The sequence below is a fragment of the Macaca nemestrina genome, chromosome 11 (genome assembly GCF_043159975.1).
Source record: "Macaca nemestrina isolate mMacNem1 chromosome 11, mMacNem.hap1, whole genome shotgun sequence".
In the NCBI taxonomy this organism is placed as follows: Eukaryota; Metazoa; Chordata; class Mammalia; order Primates; family Cercopithecidae; genus Macaca; species Macaca nemestrina.
In genome coordinates, this window is record NC_092135.1 from 82,374,182 (window position 1) to 82,398,969 (window position 24,788).

Sequence of the window (24,788 nt, forward strand, 5' to 3'; positions counted from 1 at the left end):
AAGAAGACATTATTATCATCGGAAATGACAGTTATTGCCTCTGAAGACCTTCCAGTGGGACCAGATGTGAAGGTGGGACACAATGATATTGCTGATTCTGACCCTGTGTAGGCCCACGCTAATGTGCATGTTGTGTCTTAGTTCTCAACAAAAAAAGTTTTAAAAGTTTTGAAAAATTTAAAATTTTGAAAGTAGAAAAGAGCTCATAGAATAAGGACATAAAGAAAATATTTTAGTATGACTGTAAAAAGTGGTTATGTTTTAAGTGAAGTGTTACCACAAAAATTCAAAAGTTAAAAACAATTAAGTTTATACAGTTAAAACATTATAGTAAACTAAGATTAATTTGTTATTAAAGAAAAAATATTTTTATAAATTTAGTGTAGTCTAAATGTATATAAAAAATAGTGTACAGGATTTATAAAGTCCACAGTAACGTACAATAATGTCCTAGGCCTTCGCATTCACTCACCACTCACTCACTGACTCACCAAGAGCAATTTCCAGTCTTCAAGCTTCAGTCATAGTAAGCGCCCTATACAAGTGGACTATTTTCTACCTTTTGTGTTGTATTTTTATTGTCCCTTCTCTATGTTTAGATACAAAACTACTTATCATAGTGTTATAGTTGCTGACAGTATTCAGAACAGTAACATGCTGTGCAGATTTGTAGCCTAGGAGCAATAGGCTATATTGTGTAGCCTACGTGTGGTAGGCTATACCATCTAGGTTTGTGTAAGTACACTCTATGATGTTTGCATAAGGAAATAGCCCAAGGACGCCTTTCTCAGAACCTCTCTCTGCTCTTATGCATCACATGGCTGTATAGAGTACATCCCCCTTTCCCTTTTCCCCAGTTGCAGTCAACAGCAGTCAACAGCAGTCAGAAAATAGGCATACAGCAGAATGAAATATTTTCAGGTAGAGAAAGAGTAAGGCCACATTTGCATAACATTTATTAGGTATATTTTATAATTGTTTTATTATATTATTAACTATTGTCAATCTCTTACTGTGCCTAATTTATATATTATAATTTATCATAGGTACATCTGTATAGGGAAAAACAGAGCATATATAGGCTTTAGTACTGTTCATGCTTTCAGACATCCACTGGGGTATTGGAATGTATTCCCCACCAATAAACGGGACTACTGTACATGATTTGATTTGCTAATTCTAATTCTAGAAATTATTGTAAGAATATAATTGAAAAAGAGCTGAAAAAATGCATGTGTAGCTTTGTTCATCCCAACATTGAATGTTATACTGCTAAAAACTGAAAACTATTTGATATGGGAATGTGTATTTAAATGATGATATGTACATACAACAGAGTACTACATAAACATTAGAAAATAACATACACTCCCTATCAGGTATGGAAATTAAGTCATGACAATTTATTGAATTAAAAAAAGCTTTAAAATAACAGGTACATCATGAGTTAGCTTATTATAAATAGACCTATAGTATAAATATATGCCTTTTCCATACTACTTTTACATATAGATATGTATACACATGTTTGCCAAATTGAGAGCAATATTTAACACGCGGTCATGAAGTAGAGCATTTTTTAAACTTTTGTGTTGGTGTACTAAAATTATTAATTTTATGTAAAAATAGGTGTTATCTTTATGTTCACAAAATAGAAACTACCAATAAATAATATTATTTGCATAATATAAATGATTAACATAGTGTTTTGTTTTTGTTTTTGTTTTTGTTTTTGAGACGGAGTCTCACTCTGTCGCCCAGGCTGGAGTGTGGTGGTGCGATCCTGGTTCACTGCAAGCTCCACCTCCCGAGTTCACGCCATTCTCCTGCCTCAGCCTCTCGAGTAGCTGGGACAACAGGCACCCGCCACCACACCCAGCTAATTTTTTTGTATTTTTAGTAGAGACGGGGTTTCACCGTGTTAGCCAGGATGGTCTGGACCTCCTGACCTCGTGATCCGCCTGTCTTGGCCTCCCAAAGTGCTGGGATTACAGGTGTGAGCCACTGCGCCAGGCCAATGTAGTTCTTTTTAATCAACAGTTTCTGCTCAAGGTTAGACAAATATTTCAGGCACAATTATTCTAAAGTCAGTTTTAAAAGAAGTCAAAGGATTTCGAAACTCCTTTTAGGTTGGAACGCCCCTTTTCTCTTTAAATTTCCCAAGAATGGAATTTTAGCTACCTGTAAAATGCACTTATTTTATGTTTTTTCTAATGTCCTCTTTATTTATTCACCCTGAGGAGCACTTGATATTGGTTTTCACTGACAATTCATGTATAAAACAATGAAAAAATACATTATTGGAACTATTGCTGCACTATACAGACAATAAAAGGAAATGTGAGTGATCAGCAAACTAGCAAATGCAAATAGTAGTCATTGTTTATCTTTAAATTTTTCATAAACTCTAGGAGAGCCATTCTTTACAAATTAAAAAGAGGTTCCAGATAGGCATATTGCAAAATGACTTATCACCATTCTTTATCTTTTCCTAAGAAAAAAATCACGAAGAACCTATTTATTTTCTTGGTTATCTGAAAGGAAGAATGAAAAATATGAAAAGCACAGGAGGATAATGTCACTAAGTACACCAAGTAATCAAACACCTAATAAGCCAATGTGATTAAGAATCAAAAATGATTTCAAAACTATTTCTCTGAATATTTAGTTCAAAAATTATAAAAAGTCATTTTAGTTTTAGTGTTTAGATATATACTTTAAAGAATTTTCTGTTCTTTTAAGAAATTAGCAGATTACCAACGTAGAAAAGATCACACAAGATAATTGTATTTGGCAAATTACATTTCAAATGAAGATGATTAATAAGACATTTTCCATCACAAGGACACAAAAATAGAAACAATTATTATGAATTTATTTCAGAACATTAATGTATTTCCATCTTTCTTTGCATTTACAAAATGTCAAATATTTTCAAATAGTTTGCCGACTATCAGGGATCTAATACATATTTGTCTTGGTATAGTGGATGAACGTCCATATTCTCTGTCTCTTCAATAGCGTAAAATGAGTGTGCATAGCTGGCAAGACTTTCTGTACTCTAGGAAGCTACAAGAGGCAAATATCTTTGTGATATTCACTTTGCCCCTGACAGTAGAAATATGCTTACTTTTCAACTTTTATAACCTTTGCAATCTTTGTAGCTTTTTCTTATTATTTTATTTCAATTTCTCAGCTCTTGGTCCCAGACCTACTCTTGTATTCCTATTTCAAATATTGAAGCTTAGAATGTTTAAACTGTAGACTTCCTTACAAGCTTGCTTTCAGTTGTGTTCAGCCAGTATCAGGCACTGATCAGAACTGAGAAGTTTGAAGAAGAGAGCAACACTGATACTATTTCAGATTCATTTCCATGTTAGCAACAAACACCAAAGGATTCAGTACTAACTAAAATCTCCCTATTCACCCATCCCAGCTGTGGCAGCTCCATGCATTTCCAAAGTCCCAACTCTGAACTATATCGCTCTCTCTTGGGTCTTTCAGCCTTCTAAGAGCAGGGAATACATTCTGTGTTTTGCATCTCTTATTTTGAAATAGCTAGTATGATTTCTGTTTCTCTAGGTGGACTTTGATACATAGCCCATGAAGCATTTGCAGTGAAGAAGTTGGGGAAAGAGAGAGCCTTCCTCCAGGTGCATAAATGAGAGGCACAGCTCACCACCTGGAGCACTGTTAACATATATGGGCAGAGACACTGTTTGCCAAATGTCCCAGAAGTAAGGTACAATACCAGTGAAATCTGATTTCCAGTGAGCGAACATTTAGGAAAATAAAACTTATCTATGAGATTCAGCAACTACTGAGAGAAGGATGAAGTGGACCACGTGGGAGAGGTGGATAAGAAGAAATACACTATTAGAAAAGACAATGATACCTTTATCAGATATAACATAGGAATTTAGGATACTAAAGTAAAGCAATCGCAGACACACAAAGACTTTCTGTACCTTAAATTTATAATCTATAAAAGTTTAGTACTTAGCATTTTATATTACTCAGCATTTAGTACTTCATATTTCTTATACGAAAGAAGGTAATAATTCAAATTAGCCAACTAGCAGACAAAGTGAACTTTTACTCAAAATACAGTGTAAGAGAAAACATTCTTGTCTTTAAAACAGATTTAGAACAACTAATATTGAGATAATAGTAGTTTCAAAAAGATGAAATAAATTTATATAGGTAATACTAATTAAGTTTTTAATTAGAGAATAAAATATATTCCAAAGACATATTAGAAAAATTTTTCCTGTACTCAAAAAAAAAAAGATTTGAATTTATAGAGAGCACATTTTTACCAAATTACAGGGAAAATATATGCTTATACCTGAACTTGAGCTATGCACGTAGTTGTATAATTCATAAATTCTAAGAGCAAAAAAAATGTTTTTTAAACAATCATTTAAGACATCATACCAAGTTACTTAAAAATAATCAGACTGAGCCAGGCACAGTGGCATTTTGGGAGGCTAAGGCAGACAGATCACTTGAGTTCTGGAGTTTGAGCCCAGTTCGGCCAACATAGTGAAAGCTGTCTCTATCAAAAAATATAATATTTAGGTGGACATGGTGGCATGTGCCTGTAGTCCCAGCTACTCGGGAGGTTGAGATGGGAGAATTACTTGAACCCAGGAGGCAGAGGTTGAAGTCACCAGAGATCGTACCACTGTATACTACACTCCAGCCTGGGCAACAGAGTGAGACCATGTCTCAAAAAAAAAAAAAAAAAAAAGAGAATCAGAAAGAATCTCACACCCAGCTAAGTCATTATTCATCCATCTAGACAAAAGAAAGTTATTTAGGTAAATATGTGGATTCAAAGAATATATTTCTCTTGTATTCTGAGAAAGGGTCATAAGAAATAAATCTGTCTAAACTGACAAAAACAGGAAGAAACAAAGTTTATAGCTAGTTTTAGTTAACTTTAAATAGATTACAATAGTATGAATGAGAAAGTGTAAGTGAAGAGATAAAAATGACATTTGAAAATAAGTTTCCTTTGGTATTGTAAATGTGGCTTAAGAATGAGGCAATAAAAATACTTAAAAGCTTTCATTATTTAAGATGTTAGCAGGATAGAAATGAAAAGGTACAGTGGAACACTCACCTTGAAAAATATTTTGAAAAGAAGGTGGAATGGGATAAATATAACATAGATCAAACAAGCTAGTAGGAGGAAAAGAAAAAAAAATGTACAAAAAGTAAGCCATAACAGAGAGAAATAAAAATAAAATAAGTTTATTAGTTGTTGCATCAAATATGAATTCAGCTATTTAAAAAATTTAATAGAGATTATTGGAGAAGATGAACAAAAATAGCACCCAACACTAAGATATAATTTCAGAAGTTGCTGCTGCTTTTGGTGACTCTAGGGGATTGTTAAGAGAATGACTGTGACTGAGCATTGGTAAGTATTTTAAAACTACGGAGTAGATGAAGCAGAATTTAGCAGAATAAAAAGAAGAGGAAAACCAGACTTGTTAGAGTATGCTGAGATTTTTTTTTTTCTTATTCCTGGCAAAATAAATGGAAAGACATTGGTGTAGAAGGTGAATTTAAAAGTCTCTTCCTCTGACTATCATCTTCAAAAGAACTAAATTATTGTATGGAGTAGGAAGGATACTGGTCTAAGGAACTTCAGACTCGGGATGGTTGGATCTGAACTATTTGGAGCTGACTTGGGTGAGTTCTGCTTCAAGCTTAACCTAAATAAGCACAACATACACAGAATGTCCTAGTGACTAAATAAGGAAAAATATGGAGTTGGGCTGATTTCTCAGTCCTTTTAACAAGAGAAGCCAGGCATTAGATAGAGGTATTTAGCAGCACTGGCTAAGGCAGCAGAGCTTTGTTTCAGGACTTAAATGTCCTGATCAACGCTTTGTAGACATTGGGGAAGCCAATGGCAACCCTTTGTTTGAGTATTTCAAGAAACAGCTGTTAAAATGAAGTAACCCTTAAAAAAAGATGAAGAAACTCCACCAATGTGCCAAACATGAGAACTTCTCCCAATATGTCTCCAATATGCCCTCCTTGGGCCATATATAGAAATTGGCTCTTGGAAAACTAACAAACTTTATAACAACACTGGAAAGTAAATTGTCCAGCATCAGAGTGAAATATTTCTTCCCCAGTAGAACTTTTGAAAATCACGTTTTTATGAAAAATGTACGTGTCATAATGAACTGCCTCCACTGTGAAATAATCTATGGTTTGTATTGCATAGGTTAGAGCAAGTTTCAAGAGTCTTGTAGAATTGGAGAGCAATGAGGAATGAAATTCTTCAGATAACAAAGCTCCATAGATATCCATTTCTTCTGATATGTCTGTTCCAATTACAGGGTTGAATATGAGGGCTGTCACTTATACAGTCTAGTGATCACTCTACCCATCAGTCATCTAAACTGGGCACATCACCTGAACTGTGAAGTCCAAAGTCTGGGCATATAGAGTCAGGGACAATGAGAAGATAATCTGACCATGTTTCCTATCAAATTGACTACATCTAGCCATTTTGAAATCAGACGTCAGTTCTTTCCTAGTTTAGGAACTAGTTATTTTCAGCTCAATCTGCCTCAGTGAAATTTCTATCATTCTATCATGGATAAAGTACTATTAGAGGGTCAATGCTACAAAAGGGAGTCTTGAGGGAGTAGAAATTAATCACCATCAAAGGCTAAGACACAAGGGTCACAAAATGATTGTAAATATCAGACCAATTTTATTTCTTACTCCTTGAGGGAAAGTACAAGAAAGCTGATAATACGATATAATTTGAAGGTTAACGGCATCTGGAAAACATGTCAATATTATTTGCATGAATGTGAAGACTTACTAAGGGTAATGTGGTATAATATTCTGAGATGTTACTCTACATATTTTATTTTGTATCTGTACCTACTTCCCTGCATCCCCTGCTTAGGCAGATACTCAACTTCTTCAAGCAAACAATCCAGAAAGGTACCTAGAAAAAGAAGGGAAGAGGGAAGGAGAGATGAGACACATCTCTAGGTTCTGAAGTAGAGGAGACCGAGCCAACAAATTTCCAGAGAAATGGCTACACTGGAGCATAGTCACCCTCACAATATCCTCCTTTTCTGTGAGTGACATGAAACAGGTAGGGAGCTCAGTCCTAAAATGCAATGATAGGTGTTTCCAGTATTTATGTGAACAACTGATGAACAGAGGACCCCTTGTTACCACTATAAACCACCAGTATTAAGGTCCCTAAGAACTAAAAGTGGAAAAATGAGAAGAAGTTTGTTGTTTCCTCTAGCCTAGCAGAACAGGGGTTTAAATTCACAGTCCAATTGGCACGGTTAACAAATAATGTGTCGTTTCTTGCACACTTAACTTTTGTAGCCTTGAGATTCGTATTCACTACATATTTTGAATTGTGTGCCCAGTGGCCAAAACCGGCGACAATACTGTCTCTAAAAATGTAGGGGATACATACATAAATTGCCGTATAATATGCCATAACCATGTGTTACTTTTATTTATTTATTTATTTTGGAGACGGCGTTTTGCTCGTCTCACAGGCTGAAGTGCAGTGGAGCAATCTTGTCTCATGCATCCACCACCTCCCAGGTTCAAGTGATTCTCCTTCCTCAGCCTCCCAAGTACCAGGGATTATGGGCATGCACCATCATGCCCAGCTAATTTTGTATTTTTGGTAGGGGCAGGGCTTCTCTATGTTGGTCAGGTTGGTCTTGAAGTCCCAACCTCAAGTGATCCGCCCACCTCGGCCTCTCAAAATGCTGGGATTACAGGGGTGAGCCACCGTGCCCGGCCGTGTTACTTTTTTAAAAAAGCAGAAATTACTGAAACTTGAGGGAGGACTCCAGTAGACAGCTTGCAAAAAGAGCCCTCAGTCATTGAGCTGGAAGGAAATGAATTCAGCCAACAGACTGAATGAGCTTGGAAGCAATTCTTCCCCAGTGAAGACTTCAGATGAGAATGCAGCCTGGCAGACACCTGCATTCTAGTCTTGTGAGACTCTGGAAACTCTGACCCATGGAAACTATGAAAATAATATATGTTGTTTTAAGATGCTAAATTTATGGCAAGTCACTAAACAACAATAGAAAACTAATGCAGTATTAATTGCCAAGATAAAATGTGAACTTTTAAGCAAAAATTATAATTTTGAAAGACTTACGCTCTTTCTATTGTTGATTTTATTATAAGCTTCACAGCTTCCCAATACTGAATTAATTTCCTCATGAGATTTGTGGTGTTGTTAATGAATGTGATATTTTTCTATTGTGTAAGGAAATGTGTCAAAGTTTTTAAGATCCATGTAACTCTATGAACCAGTATTTTCAAAATGACCAATTTGTGATACCACAAAATCATGGATAAATAAAAGTGCAAGATAGATCATTGAATTTAAAAAAAGTAAGAGTTTTATTTTGAAGTTTTGTATTATTTCCACATGTAATACCTACTCTAATACTTCGTAATTAATTTATTTTTTCAAGTTTCACAGATCACGTTAAAGTTCTGCTAGATTCTCACATCAGTTTCTGCATTTTATTTCAGTCTGTTGCTACATGTATTTTCTCTACTTCCAATTTCAAAGCAAATGTAGATTCACGATATACAAAGAAATGTATACTTTCACCCAGCCTACACCAATGTTAACATCTTGCATAACTGTAGAAGGATATTAAAACCAGTAATTCGACATTGGTACAATCCATTGAGCTTATTCAGATTTCACCAGTTATTTATTGTACTCATTTGTGTGTGTGTACATAGATCTGTGAAATTTTATTACACATGTATCTTTGTGTAATTACCACCACCATTAAGAGACTGACTTTATCATCACCTTGAACTCCCTCATTTGCCCTTTCATATACACACCCTCTCTTTCCTCTACATCTTTAACTACTGGCAACTGCTAACCTTTCTATATAACTAACATCTCTATAATTATGTCATTTCATGAATCTAATGTAAATGGAAGGTCGCAGGTTGTATCTTTTTGAAATTGGCTTTTTTCCTCCACTCAGCATAATTGCCTTAAAGTTTATTCAAGAAATCCTTTGCATGAATATCCTTTGTACTATAGTTCAAACTATAGTATTACATGGTAGGGATGTACCACAATTATTTAACCAGTTAGCCTTTGAAGACCATTTGGCTTGGTTACAGTTTAGGCTATTTTTAATAAGGCTGATATGAACATTCATGGAAAAAGTATTTTAAAAATAAAAAGCATGAATAATAATGTTCATATTGTCTGACAATAGTATTATATAATAATCAAAATGACAAGTAAAAGCTTTTAAGCATTATTCCTCCATTAAAAGTTGTTAAAGTGTGTGGAAAAGGCAAAACTGAGAGTAGCAAATATTTAAATATTTGGGAAACAACCCAAAATAGTAAAAAAAGAAGAAAAATGCTGCCTTCAATGCATTTATTAGAAGATAGACATATAACATGGGAACCTGAATTACTAGCATCTTTGGATGCATATGATCACATCTCAGAAAAAAGGAGAGAATCATCAGTTTATATGTATATGAAGTCTGATGTACTTTTCACCCAAGGTTAATTTTATATTGCTAATGAATCTAGACAAATGCTTTCAACAAAGTGGAGTTATCAATTTATCTGCAATATCATAAATTTTCTTTAACATTTTTTTTCATTTCTGAACCTTCAAAAGACCTTGGCATATTATACAGTTAGAAACACAGCAACTGAAACTGGAGCCAGATTTGATTATTTTTAAAAAGTACAAAACTGAGACACATCCTCTGGTGTTAGCAATCTTTTCTGTTTGCAACACTTTAAAGAAACATCAATGGATAAGAGGATAAAGAAAATGTAGTCGGTATACATAATAAAATATTATTCAGCTATAAAAATAGTGAAATACTGTCATTTGCAACAACATGGATGGAACTGCAGGTCATTATGTTAAGTGAAATAATCCAGACACAGAAAGAAAAACATCACATGCTCTCCCTCATATGGGGAAGCTAAAAATATGGATCTCATGGAGGTAGAGTAGAGTGGTGGCTACCAGAAGCTGGGAAGGGTAATGGGGAGGCAGAGATGAAAAGAAGTTGGTTAATGGGTACAAAAATACACTTAGGTAGACAGAATAAGCTCTAGTATTCTATAGTACAGTAGGGAGACTATAGTTAACAGTCATTGATTGTATATTCCAAAATAGCCAAAAGAGAATAATTGGAATACCTCCTACACAAAGAAAAGACACATATGTGAGATGACAGCTACTCTTTTTGCCCTGATTCGATCATTGCACATTGTATGCATGTATTACAATTCACAGGTACTCTAGAAATTTGCACAACTATTATATATCAATTTACAAAAGTAAAATTGTAATAGTCAAGAAAAGAAGGATGTATATTTATCTTCTCATCTTTATTGCTGCTTATATCTTATGTACATATAGGCCTTCTTATAGAAAACCAAAATGTTTAAACTAGTGTTCTTTTTTTTTTTTTTTTTTTTTTTTTTTTTTTTTTTTTTTTTGAGACGGAGTCTCGCTGTGTCTCCCAGGCTGGAGTGCAGTGGCGTGATCTCGGCTCACTGCAAGCTCCGCCTCCCGGGTTCACGCCATTCTCCCGCCTCAGCCTCCCAAGTAGCTGGAACTACAGGCGCCCGCCACCACGCCCGGCTAGTTTTTTGTATTTTTAGTAGAGACGGGGTTTCACCATGTTAGCCAGGATAGTCTCGATCTCCTGACCTCGTGATCCACCCGCCTCGGCCTCCCAAAGTGCTGGGATTACAGGCTTGAGCCACCGCGCCCGGCCAAACTAGTGTTCTTAATGTTCGTATTTCTATTTTCTTAATGATTTTTCTGAAAGTGCTATTTAATATTGCATTCAAAGGCCAGATTCAATTTTGTAGTGTCAAAATTTAAACAGCTTTCCTATTCCTGCCATATCTTGTGGTTGGTATTGACAAAAATGTGAGAGCATATTGTCCTGAATTTGATTTATGAACATGCAATATTTACTCTAAACTCGCAAACATCCACATGCATTTCAACTATTTGTTTCTATAATCCATTTTACTTTTACATTTTTAGAATCCTTTTAATTTATACACTTTTTTTAGCCACTATACGTGAAAATTTTTTAATACTACTCATATATTGCTTTCACCCCATAATTTCATGAGGGTAAAAATTCAATGTCTAATTTCTTTTGTGGAGAATAATATCAGTGTTTGAGATATGACACTAGGTGTACACATTGAATTGTTTAGTTTGATGTTTAGCAGTTGCCCGAGTAATGGCAAAGAAATCTGGGTTCTGTTGTTTCTTTGTTTGTTTTTAGTTTTTTAAGTTGCATACAAATGTTCACAGTACTGTTACTATAGTAGCTCCAAACTGGAAACAACTAGATATCCATTAACTTGGGAATGAATTGAACAATATGGAATACGTTCTTAAATACATAAAACAACATGGACTACAGTGGACTCCTACTTGGCAATGAAAACAAACAGACAGTGCATCCTGGAGCATGAGGAATCTCAAAATAATGATGCTAATGAAAGAAGGCAGACACAAAATACTCTGGACGGTGTGATTCCCTCTGTACAACACTCTAGAGATTCCGTAATTAAAACACTCAATGGTTAATGTTTGCAAATGGGAACATAAGAAATTTTGGGGTGATTGAATATTCTGTTTCTTGTGGTCTTTGTTACATGACTATACATTTGCAAAACTCATCAAACTCTGCATTTAAAGTAGATTAATTTTGCTATATGTTTATTCCAAAATAAATGTAATTTATTTTTTAAAAAAAGGTAAGAAGGAACATGGAGTTCCAGATACTTGATCCAACTTCAACACTTATAAGAAAAAACAGTCCAATTTTCTTAGCTTCAGTTTTATTAATACATAATATGTAGATATTTAGATACCTTCTGTACTACTGTACAGTAATTAGAGATGGAAACTATATATATGTGTAATATATATTTATATTTATACTTTGATACAAATCCTAAATTATGAAAATACTACAGCCATTTTCTTATAACCTAAATAATACCACCTATTGCTTCACTAGTATATAAATTAGAAATACCTTCAGCTTTTTTAAAGGAAACCAAAATGTTGGAATTAATGAGGGTTTATTTTTCTCATTTGATAGAAAGTCCCAAGTTTGTTGGCCTAGGCCTGATATTATTATTCAAAGATGTTACTATAGACCTGGATTCTCTCTTCCATATCTTTCTTGCAGTTTTGGCTTTTGCATTTATGCTGTCACCTCATAGTCACAACATGACAGCTGCCAAATCCAGACATCATACCCATATTCCAAGCAGTAAGAAGGAGGAGGATGAAGGGAAAAGTGACTTTTTCATCATGACATCTTCCCTGTGAAGGCTGGGCAAAGGGACAATACAGGAACTGAACCATCCAACTGGGCAGTAGGGTCTTGTGGTCAGAATGAATGTGGAGTTGCACTGCCAAGACTAGAAACCCAACCAGCACACAGCAGATGTGGGAAGTTATAATTGGTGACTTGACACTTGACAAAATGCAGAGGAGAAGCCAAAGAGCAGGAAAGTAGTGGAGTGTGTTTGGTTGTTTGGTGTTGGGTGGCAGGGCGAATTGTCTTAGCTTATTTTTTTATTCTAAATAGGAGCATTTCAGGGACCTCAAATAATGTGATGTGGCAAGTTTTCATCTTCTATTGAAATTGTTAACTAAATTTGAAAAAAAAATAAAATTAAATTATGGGAATTTGAAGAAATTTATTGATTTTTAAAAAGCAAAATATCATATAATAGAAAACAAATATGATGTGGTCATAAAAATGTGTCTCAGTGATCTCTGACTGCCCTGCCGGGAGTGTAATTGCTGATGTCCCAATGACTGCTCTTCAAAGTCCGTAACTGCATTCCTGCTGAAGCCACACTTTGCAGGGCTTGCTCCTAACCAGTGGCTGAATGCAGCTGGGCTCCTAAGACAGGTCTCTTTCTGTGAGAGGTGGCATTCCCCTGAGGGGTGCCATTAGTTCAAGAATTCTCTGATAGCCTTGCCAAACCTTCCTTAGAATTGCACTACAGTCGAATACACTTCCACCTAAGCTTCCTTTCTTTCAGTTGAAATTGAAACTCTTTCTGTTGAAATTAAAACTATGGGGTGGTCTGATAGCTACAGTTCTGACTGTACAGTCTGACTCTACACTTCCCCTCATTTCCCCTAACAGGCATTGCTCCTAATAAATCTCTCCCATTGCTAATCCTGTTTTGGAGTCAGCTTCTCAGAGAATTCCAACTAACACAAATGTCAACACTTTTCCAGTCATGTGAGGCAATGAACAAACAAACAAAATTTGAAAGGACCAATACAATAAATCCGTATTTGACAATTCTAGCTTAGGGTTAAAAAACAAATAGCATTGACAAGATTTGTAACACAGAAGACTAACTACAGGCACTAAGGGAATGAAATATAAGGATAGAAACAATTTTATAACAAATAATTTGAAAATTAATGTTCTCAAATATTGAGTTAATTATTAATTTTTAATATTAATATATTAATGGACATTAATTATTTAATATAATTTAATGATTTAATGGTGATAATCACTTAATATATTAATTAATATTAATCATTATTGATTGCTAGTATTTATTAATTATTATAATTCATATATTCATGTAATTGATAATTATTAACATATATTAAAGTACAATGTATAGTATATAATAATTACATAGTTAATAAATGTGAATTAATTATTAATGACTTTGCCAATATTCTTGGTATAGTCTTAATTCATTTATATATGCATGCATTTAAGATATACATATGTGTATATATGTCTGTATATATGTACACACACACACATATATACACACATATGTGTATATATATGACCTATTATGTGCAAAAGTTGGCAGCAGTAAATAAAACAGACAAAACAAAATAGACCAAAAAATCCTGGTCTCCTGGATTTTATGTTGTAGTGAGGGAAATAGTCAATAAATACAAGGAATAAGTATATTATTCTGCATGATAGGTAGTGATAAGTTCAAGTAAGTAAAATAAAGCAGGGAAAAGAACAAATGTGTTAATGAGTTGGTAAGAGGCTATGAAAATTTCAGATAAAGTGGCCTGGAAGGAATTATTCAAAAGGTTACATTTAAGTAATGGCCTCAGGTAAAGAAGAAATGGGCCCTGCAATATATTAATTTATCAAGGAAATTGTATTTAAGGCAGAGAGAACTGTAAAATGCCAAAAGCCTTGAGCAGAAGTACGTCTAATATGTTTGAGTAAAATCAAAGAAGTCAGTGTCTTCACCAGAGAAAACTGGGGAGGAGTGAGTGCTATAGGAGCTTAGGCCAGAGAGTAAGGTCATTTGGGTCTTATAGGTCCTGGGATAATTTTGGAAAAATAAATAAGCAATATGCCATAATCTTTACTTAGCAGGATTGGTCTAGTTTCTGTGTTGAAACTAGACTGCATAAGACTAGAAACTAAAAAGCAGGGAAACCAGTTCAGAGGCTATTTCAATAATCAAGAAGAGGTTACGGTGGACTGTGGCGAATTGATGGCAGTGCATATTTTGATAAGTAGTGATATCTTAATATATGCTGAATTTAAATCTGACTCATTCTGCTAAAATCTCAGATGTGAGGGATGAAAAAGAAGAGAAGAATCAAATTTGGCTTTCTTTTTTCCTGAGCAAGTGGACACCTTGAGTTTTTATTTATTGATTTGAACAGTGAGAGAAAAAGGAGGGTTGGGAAGTGGGAATTCTTCAGAAATTTAATTTTGGTTAGGTATAGTTTGTGATACTTTTAAGATATCCAGTTAAAGTTATCAAGTAAGCATTTAAAGAACTAAGTCTAGGGGTTAGAAGAGAGGCCAGGTTGAATATTTACGCTAGGGAGTCATTTTAATTTTGATACCATGCTAAAAAAAGTTGAGCTAACTAAGCTAACTTGAGCTAACTAAGAAAAAAAAAGTTGAGCTAACTAAAAAAACTTGAGCTAACTAAGAAAACTGTGTAGTCAAATGAGGTGAGCACAGAGGACTGATATTGGTGGCGATTAATGACTGATTATTTACAACATTTTTAATGAAACAGTGGAAGCAGAATTCTGGTTAGAAAATTTGAGAATAAAAAAAAATTGGAGACAGCAAATGTGTAAACTGCTTCAGGGAATTTTTCTCAACAGGCTGGAAAGGAATAGGCCAGTAGCTAGAAAGACAAATGAGAACAAGAAAAAAAATAAATAAATAAGGGAGATTTAATAGCTTACTTTAAATTGATTAAAAATGGATTCAGTGAAGAAGGAAAAATTGTTGGAAAAAGAGAGGAAGGGAGTTTGTGGAGCAGTGTTTTTGAGTAGACGAGCAGGAACAATTGAAGAGTGGATGCTGAAGCAGAGATACTGACTACCCGCTATATATCCTTTCAACTGCTGGGTTCACCCACAGCTGCGGTAACCCCTGCATGTGATAGCTTCCTTCCTCAAACCATTTTCTGGCACTGCAGAAGATCCTCCGCTAAAAGTAGACACAACCTGGAGGTATGGGGGTAGTTGTGGTGAGAGGAGGGGAAAGTACAGGGATAACACTCCAGGCAACTTAGGAGAGTGGATCTCATGGTCAATGCTCCAGTTTTCCAATATTCTAGTGAGACAATTCCGAGGCATCTTTCAAAGGATCCCCAGCAGATTGACCCCACATACCCAATGTGGTAACCAGCTGCTTAAAATCATTTCATTGACTTTACTCCTTTTCTTCTCCCACTTTCCTCATTCCTTTACTTTCTTTCCTAAGATCACTTCTCAAATAGACTGCCAGAAAGTGAAGCATTGTTGCAGAATCTGGGTTTTATTGGAGGGAAAAAAACCTAACTAAGATAGCGGCTTTGACTGTAACTGAGAGTGTAGACAATTTGTCCATAAAACTGGAGACAACGCAGAAAGTGGAGACAGACACAAGTAGGAGGCGTGTGTGGAAGTGAAAGGTTGAGGAGTTCTCTTTAAATTGCTTCTGTTTTCTCATTGAAATAGGAGGCAAGTGATAAGCTGAGTATGAAGCTATGTTGGAGTTTAAAGGAAAGAGGAGAATATATAAAATGGCCAACTAGAATAATGGTAGAAAAAAATTGATTAATAAAACATTGTAAAATTTCTGGGCAGTAAGAAGGGCCATAAACATAATCTAAATTATATTTCCTTTAAACCTGAGTTTCTCACTCTGCCTAGACCACTATACCATTCAACCCCTTTCTGATATCTACTTTTACATATCTCTTTTAAAAATGTGTGTTGATTATAATATTTATAACTGATATGATGTGATCTATCACGTCTGCAAATCCCTGATTGAAAGAAGAAACAGCATAACACTGCTTAAAGACTTGCTTTAACAAATCCTTTTACTCGCTGTCATTGCATTAGAACTGGAACAGAAGAAATAATGATATGTAGAATTTTGAAAATAGTCAAATGGAAAAGCGTAAACAATTACTATAGATATAATAAAAGAAATGTTTGTCATCTTTATATTAAGTTATATTAAAGTACATTTTCACGCAGCAACACTTGTATAATAATCTGATACATTTTCCCCGTTTTATCTAAAAAATTAAATTTATAATCCCTCTCCTTTTTTTTTTCCCAAAAAATACATTACACAAATTCTTAGTAGCTTAAAACAATAAGCATTTGTTATCACACTTACAAGACTGGTTCTCTTCAGGTGATTCAATCTCAGGTTCTCACACTGGGGTCAGGTAAGGTACCTCTGCCTATTAAATTTCTTATTACTCTTGACCAGGGGGCTATCTAGAACAAAGTACTTATTCTGCTAGAAGCTGGGGAAAGGAATGAGGAGAATCATACTTTGTGTTAACTTGGAACTGACACACTTTCATATTACTTTGGCCAAAACAACTCTCATGACAAAAGCTATGAGCATAGGAAAGGAGAAAAATTGGTAACAGTAGTTAATAGAATCTACTATACCTTACATGACAGCTCCTTCTATTAAACAGTTTCATTCAATTCAATCACAGTGAATTGTGTATGCAATTATTTGGGTAATAATATTTCTCTTCTTAACAGGTAACCCATGAAGGCTGTCCAATTCTATCTAACTGAGAGTCTAACATAAAGTTCAAATGCAGTAAATATTTGTTGATTTATCACTAATAGGTGACAAAGTATAATACTGACTTAATCAAAACACAATACATTGAGAAAATCGAAATGGGATCTTGAAAGAGAAAAGAAGAATAAGGATTCTAATCATCAGGAGACATAAAATTATAGCTGAGTAGTAGTACTGATGCAGAAGATAGATGGAAAAAGTCATTAAGAACATACACAAGTTAAGGCAACTTGCAATAAAATTGAAGACTTACTTCAAAGTATAATTCTGAAAAAACATTTAGAAAGTAAGGGATAAGGGGAAAAGGAAGGAAGAGGAAAAAGGAAGGGAGAGAGGAAAGGGAAGATAATGTAGCAAATATGTATTAATTAAGTTCTAAAGAATAGAGTTAATTTTATTAAATATTTCAAATTCTGTATATACATTCAGTCTAAGAAAATATTAAGTTCTACTTTAGTAGATTTAGGGAAATGTTAAATCTTCCCAGTTTTTCTACTCACATATTGCTGGCTTAATTTACAATAACTAAAGATCTTAAACATTTTGTTAAAAGAATTAGGCAAAAGAAAATAAACAACTCAAAAAAAGTCTGTAAAGAAAAATAAGAAAAAAGAAAAAGTGACCCTGTTGTTTGTGGCTCAGCAACAGATCTTCATATATGACCACCCCCCCCCCAGCACTCCGTCTTTACTTTGTAAGAGAAAGGGAGGACTTGTACAAACTTTTTATTACTACAACTGCCTGCCTCTATACATTTCCTTATCTCTCTTGCTACTGGGTTGTGAGAGCATATAACCCGAGTTGCTCTCTTGAAATTTCCATTTACACTCTGAAAAATTTCCTTCCAAATTGCCTATAGTGTTAACTGATATCTTTAATATTTTTTTCTTGCTAATTCCAAAAGAAAATGCAGCTTGTCCTTTATCTTTTTGGTATTCAACATGGAAATGGTTATTTTAAAGAAGACATCTTGGCCAATTAATTTTTTTTTTTTTCTTTTTAAGAGACATGTTGCCTAGGCTGGTCTTGAACTCTCAAACTCCTTCTCGGGTCAAGCAGTTCTCCCATTGTGGCTTTCCATGAGCCAATGCTCCAGGCAAAAAAAAAAAAAAAAATCTATCTTTTATAGAAGTATAGACCAAATTCAGTACTAAAAGCCACAAGGTTTAGAAAGGACCATTAGCCACCAGTCATGTTGGCTCATGTCTGCAATCCTAGCACTTTCGGAGGTGAGAGGCTGAGGCGGGTGTATCACTTGAGGTCAGGAGTTCGAGACCAGCCCTGCCAACATGGTCAAACCCCATCTCTACTAAAAATACAAACATTAGCAGAGTGAGGTGGTGTGCACCTGAAATTCCAATTACTCGGGATGCTGAGGCAGAAGAATGGCTTCAACTGGGGAGTTGGAAGTTGTAGTGAGCCAAGATCATGCCACTGCACTCCAGCCTGGGCGACAGACTCAAAAAAAAAAAAAAAAAAGAAAGAAAAAGAAAAAGAAAAAAAGGCCATTAGCACATTAGGCCATGAGTATATGGCAACTACAGAATTATAAGAAGTCAAAAAAATGTATAGAAGTTTGGTGTCCTTTTGCTTTCTAATCTAAGAAGCAAATATATAACTCTTCAGACTAAATCAAGGTCCTCAATTAGGGATATATTTGCCACTCACCCCAGGCTGCATTTGGCAATGTCAGAAGACAGTTTTGGTTGTTACAACTGAAGGGGTTAGGCAGTTGCTACTGCCATTTAGTAGAGGAGAGCCCAGGGAAGTGCTAGGCATCCTACATTACACAAAACAGGCACCCATAACAAAGAATTATCCAGCCTCAACTGTCAGTAGTGCCACGTTTGAAATACCTTGGCACTTAATATATGGAAATTCAATGTAAAGAGTTACAACGACATCAAAGTTTCTAAGATTAGACTTCAACCAGATTGAATGTCTATCAGAAAAGAAACTGTGTCCCTCAGAAAAAGGGGTGGTAACTCTCAGGCCCATGAAAACAATAATTCTTCAAAAACCAACATCAGCAATGACTACAAACAAGGTCCAGAAGGGAGCAGACATTTACCACAGACTTATCTGCTACTGGTAAGGTCACCCCTCTAGAAAGGAATCCAAAGACTCTGTTATTCTGGAAACATTCAGTTTATCTAACAGACTTCCACTGTTCCGATTTCCTTGCCCTCTCTTTACTTTCAGATTACCATTCCTATGGAATAGACCCCAGAGACCATAAAAAAACTTCCCATGGAGGATTGCTTGCCATAGAAAGAAAATATATTCATCATGCATGCACAGGTATCTGGGTTCTGTTAACAGTTACATTTATTATTCACACCAATTATTATTTGTATTATAATCTATTTTCCCACACAGGTTCCCTAAGCAGAAAATTTTTTGGCCATGTTGATACAAGTATTAGTGTCTGTATTTTGTGCTGTTTTAAAAATGTTATTCTAGTAATCCACACCACTATTTTGCATTGATTAAGTGCAATTCATTTTTGAAATCTGCATCAACTTCAAAAAAGCTGAAATTGTTATACTTCTGAGTCTTTAATGCTAGCATCCAAACTCCAGGCAACACAAAATTCACCCAGAAAATACATGTCAATATTTTGGAAGGTAGTCAATTGTTGTTTGATTTCACTGTGTCTTAACTGATTATTTCCCTTGAATTTTCACAACTAGTTCTTTAAAAATCTATGATTTATTCATATTCTGCCTATATATCTGTTCTCTCAGACAAAGAGCATGTATTTTATAATGGCTTCCAGAGAAAAATCAAGATGTTGGGAATTTTAAAATGTAAAAATATTAATGTGCACAGATACTCCCTTCTGGACTTTTTTTTTTCTCCTTATAAAGGCAAATAAGATTTCTTGACATTAATTAAGATGTTAAATTTCTCAGAGGCATTTCTGTCAAAGCTGGTAATAATTTCACAGGTACGTAATTATATTAAGCTCTCTCTCAATCTAGTGTCTACCAAGGAGTTGTTTGGGGAAAATAAAAATAAAATGACGGTGGCTCAGGTAAGTTTTATTTTCTGTCATTGAACATTTGTGCTTTAAATTTATCCTTAGCTAGTAGAAAAATCTATCTACTTATTTTTTTTTTAGTAAATAATGTTGTAGTTTCTGACCACATCTGAAAGGTCTAATAATAAGAAGATGGTATATAAATTTCCAAGCTATTTTAAGTGTGGATATCAAGCATTAATTCAAGACACTGTGAAAAAGAATTACAGTAATGATCCAGAAGTCCCTTAATCCACAAGCAATGTTTTACCTATTACATCAGCATGATGTAATATCTTTAAATATTCAGTAGCTAACGAATGTGATTTCCCTAGCATTCATTTTCCAAAGTTCCAAAACTGTAAAATTCTAAGAAATCATAAAATAACAACAGTTTTCCTTATGACACCTAGATGAATTGTAGAAATGTACATGCAAAAGTCGCTTTAAGTGTGTGAAGGTCAAGACTTTCTCATTTTCTCATGCAAATTAAAATTGTTTGAGATCTTTACAATGTAAAATTGTTATTTTAAAGAGCGTGTCATAATATGGGTTGATTGTTTTTGTGTACAACATCAAACAGAAAGGTAAAGAAAAATAAAAATTATTTATAAACAGCAACTTCTTATGGAATAGACCCCAGAGACCATAAAACAAACAAACAAACAAAGTAGAGTTTAGCACTGGGAATTTGCTATTAGTACACTGATGAACTCCAGGTAAACTGTCTACCTTCTAATAGGTTAATAGGTAAACTTTAGCCCACATAATAGGCATAGGTCAGAGCAAAGGGGAACTCCTGCAGTAAAATCGAGGCAACAACACTTCTACCCTCCCTAGAGCCGCGGCCTCCGGAAGCAGCTCCTCTGATTCTGCTCACATCAACCTCAGGAAGTTGGAAGGAACTCTCTCAATATCACTGAAAAAAGACCTTGTACAGACCAAGAAGTAGAGACTCAGAAGCCAACATACCATCAAATAAAAACATTCCAGACCATAGTTTTATGACTATTGTTATAAAGAGACTTAACAATTTATTCTAGTGCTTCTCCATGTTTACCTCAGTCACCATCAAAGTCAACATTTGTCATTTTGCTCCTTGTATGTCACCTGCACTTACACTCTATTACTTCTCATAAATTCATTGATTCTCTCTTCTATTCCTCCATCCTTTCTTCTCTCTCCAAAACCCTTGAACTATGCCCTCATTGACTTCTGTTTTTTTCTTCTTTTATCCTGAGCACATTTGCTTTTTCCTCCACACTGTCACAGCATTCCTATATATATATGTTATATATATATTACTATATATATTCATATATATATTCCTATATATATTCCTCTCTCTATATATATGAAAATATATATATAGCCTTGACTTAATTAGCCCTCATTACACTCTGCAAAAACTGCTTCACTGGCCTTTTCAAGATAGGTTTGTTTTTTCTATCCCAAGTCAAACCTATAAGGAGAGTGAAGTTTTCCTTTTCACTTTCATTGCCATTTCCTGGCAATCACACCTTTTTCCCACAAAATATTTGCTCCTTATGAAGCTGCTAACTTCTTCACTGCTGGTCTCATACCTCACTTAAGGTGATACTTCACTTAAGGTGACGGATATGGTTTGGCTCTGTGTCCCCACCCAAATCTCATCTTGTAGTTCCCATAATTCCCATGTGTTATGGGAGGGACCCAGTGAGAGATGACCAAATCATGAGGGTGGGTCTTTCTCTTGCTGTTCTTGTGATACTGAATGGATCTCACAAGATCTGATGGTTTTAAAAACAGGAGCTTCTCTGCACAAGCCCTGTCTTTGCCCACTTCCATCTATGTGACTTGCTCCTCCTTGCCTTTCGCCATGATCATGAGGCCTCCCTAGTCATGTGGAATTGTAAGCCTAATAAACCTCTTTCTTTTCTAAATTGCTCAGTCTCGGGTATGTCTTTGTCAGCAGCATGAAAACGAACTAATATAGTGGCTAACTCTTCCAGTTTGCCCGAAACTGCAGGGGGTTTCAGGAAAAGGGACTTTCAGTTGTGAAAACATGAGTTGGTCATCCTATTCCTGACTCACAGTTATTGTTTCAGTGTCACTTTTCTCTTACTATACAAGGACATTGGATTTCTATTCCCTATATGACATCTTTAACCTGTTATCTATGACTACCTCATTCGTTTCCTTATAACTTGTCCACTACTCTCAGTTACCTCTCCCATTGCCACACCCAGAAATTTACTGCTACTAAAACTGATGCAACAATTCTGAAATTTCACTTTTCTGACCTTGTTCTCCAGCCTCTTTCCTTGTCAATCATGTTATTAATTATCTTAAACAATATACAGACCTTTTGGAAACAGCCAAGGCATTGATTCCACTGGTTTGTAATTTTATCTCTGCCCATTATACTTTATATTGTACCTTGTCCACCTTAAGCTTCATGGTCCATTGTTTGTTACTATTTCCAGAGCAATACTATCAGAAGCACTAATTTATCCTGAGTAGGAGGTCAGTAGCCTCACCAGTGTATTTCTGAATTATAAGTCAACATTGGCCTGATTGACCTATGAAAACAGCTCCCAGATGACTGTGGAATTCTCCAGGAACTAAAGTCTAAACAAAGCATGATTGTGAAGATGAAGGGAGATGAAATTCTGTCAATATGGTGAAGACAAAGAACACTAGGAAAAAACAGGCTATTATACCCTCACTGGGTGTATTATGAAATGGTTTGAGCCAATGTATTTAAATTAGAAGGGAACTAACAAATGACTTAAGAAAAACACCTGAGAAAAAATTTTATTTACTTACTTTATAGAGTAGCATATAAAATGCATATAAATAAACATATTTGAATTTGAACACTAAATTCCATAAGGATGCAGTGTGTTTTTAATTATCTCGATAACTGACATATGTTTAAAGATTTAAACAAAACAAAATAATGTAAATTAAACAAATAGAGCCAAAGTTCTAGAAAGTGTTTTCAGTTTACATAAATCATTTTTTACATCGTAGAATGTGCAGTAATTCATAAATCTTTTAAAAAGTCATGTTAGTATAATTTTAGAGCAAAACATATTCATCACTTGTATTTTAAGGGAATAGTGATTAATTAATAGGTGTTTAGTTTGTACATGGGGAAAATAGGCAAGGACAACTTACCAGTTACAGTAAACACATAATATTTATTATACATATAGTAACCAAAGGAAAAATGCTTCAAAATATAATTTAAGCTATATAGATAATATATATACATAAAATTATATAAATTATACATATACATATAATTTACCTTTAGTAATATGTGTGCTATTATAATTAATTTTAGTATCATTTTGGCTGATTTTCTTTTTTCAAAAAAATGCTTAAGTTTCCTAAGCATTCCTTTGAAAATAAACCTTCTCTCATATATTCTGCTATACCAAATGGTAGCTACAAAATTCCTGCAATTATATACCAAGTTGCAAACTACCAGGGTATATGATTTGCCATCTTTATTTCGTGTTTAGCAATGCTTAGAGAAAACATTCAAATCCGTAAAGGAAAAATAAATATCTTACTGCATGTATTTTTACAAACCCTGAATTATTTGTTAAAGTTTAGCAATAGTTTTTTTGAACAGATTGCTCTGGAGAGAAACATCAATGTCCATTAGGGTCCTACAAATGTAGATAGAAGATAAGTAGGAAGAAAAATATGTGCCATCATTTGTGGGGGAAGAAAGTCTAATGAGAAATATAACATGATTTAAGTTGGTTTTAAGCTCTTTCTTTTATTTTACTTTTGCCACCTTGGACTGTATGTAATTAATAGCAAAAGTTCCACTGAGTTCTCTTCTGCTAATGTCAGTAAGATGCTAAAACTTGTTAGTAGGCACTGATTTCTTCTCTGTTTCCTTCATATTTTAATTCATCACCTGATCCAATTATCTTATTTTCTGAGTTCCCAGAACTTTTTTTAATCCCTCAGGAATTCCAATATAGTTCCAATTAAAGCCAACCACATAAAATTGAAAAGAATTTCTTATGATCAATAGAATTATGAAAAATAAATAAATGAATTAATGATTAGCTGCCTGTGGGGATTGTTAATTATTTAAAATTAAAAAAAAAACCACAGCATTTCTGTGATGTTCAGCTTCATTGCATATGTCATTCTGAGTAGCAATTACACTTTTTAATAAAAAAGTACTGACTTTAAATATTTTCCTTTATATTTTATCTTTAATTATAACTGTGTAATATTCAATTTTAGACTGAAAAAGTTACAAGTAATACAAAGAATTCCCACTTGTTCTTTACCTAGATTTACCAAATTTTAATATTTTACCATACTCACAAGATAGATAATTTTTTTAATTATCAGAAAGAAAATTGTAGATACGGTACCTATTTACCTCTAAAATTTTATTGCCTACTTTTAAAAATCAAGATGCTTCTGAACAGAATTTTAGTCCATTTATCATAATCAGAAAAATAACAATGAGAAAATAATATATAATCATTAGCATTTAATCTGATTTAACAATTGTTCAAATAATGGTCTTGATAGCAAAAGAAATGTCCAGATTATGAATTATATTAAGTTGTGTCATT

The 24,788-nt window shown here is 34.4% G+C and overlaps 1 long non-coding RNA gene across 3 annotated transcripts in view; it reads left to right on the forward strand.

Annotated features, from left to right (window-relative positions):
- Window positions 1-24,788, forward strand: part of LOC105468268 (uncharacterized) — a 194,115-nt gene that overhangs the window by 146,071 nt on the left and 23,256 nt on the right. For 2 of the 3 annotated variants that reach the window (XR_011609911.1, XR_011609912.1), the window contains exon 3: window positions 19,371-19,469. The exons of the other annotated variant lie outside the window; for it this stretch is intronic. This is a non-coding gene — a long non-coding RNA (uncharacterized lncRNA). The remainder of the gene's footprint in view (window positions 1-19,370; window positions 19,470-24,788) is intronic. 3 annotated transcript variants of the gene reach the window in all.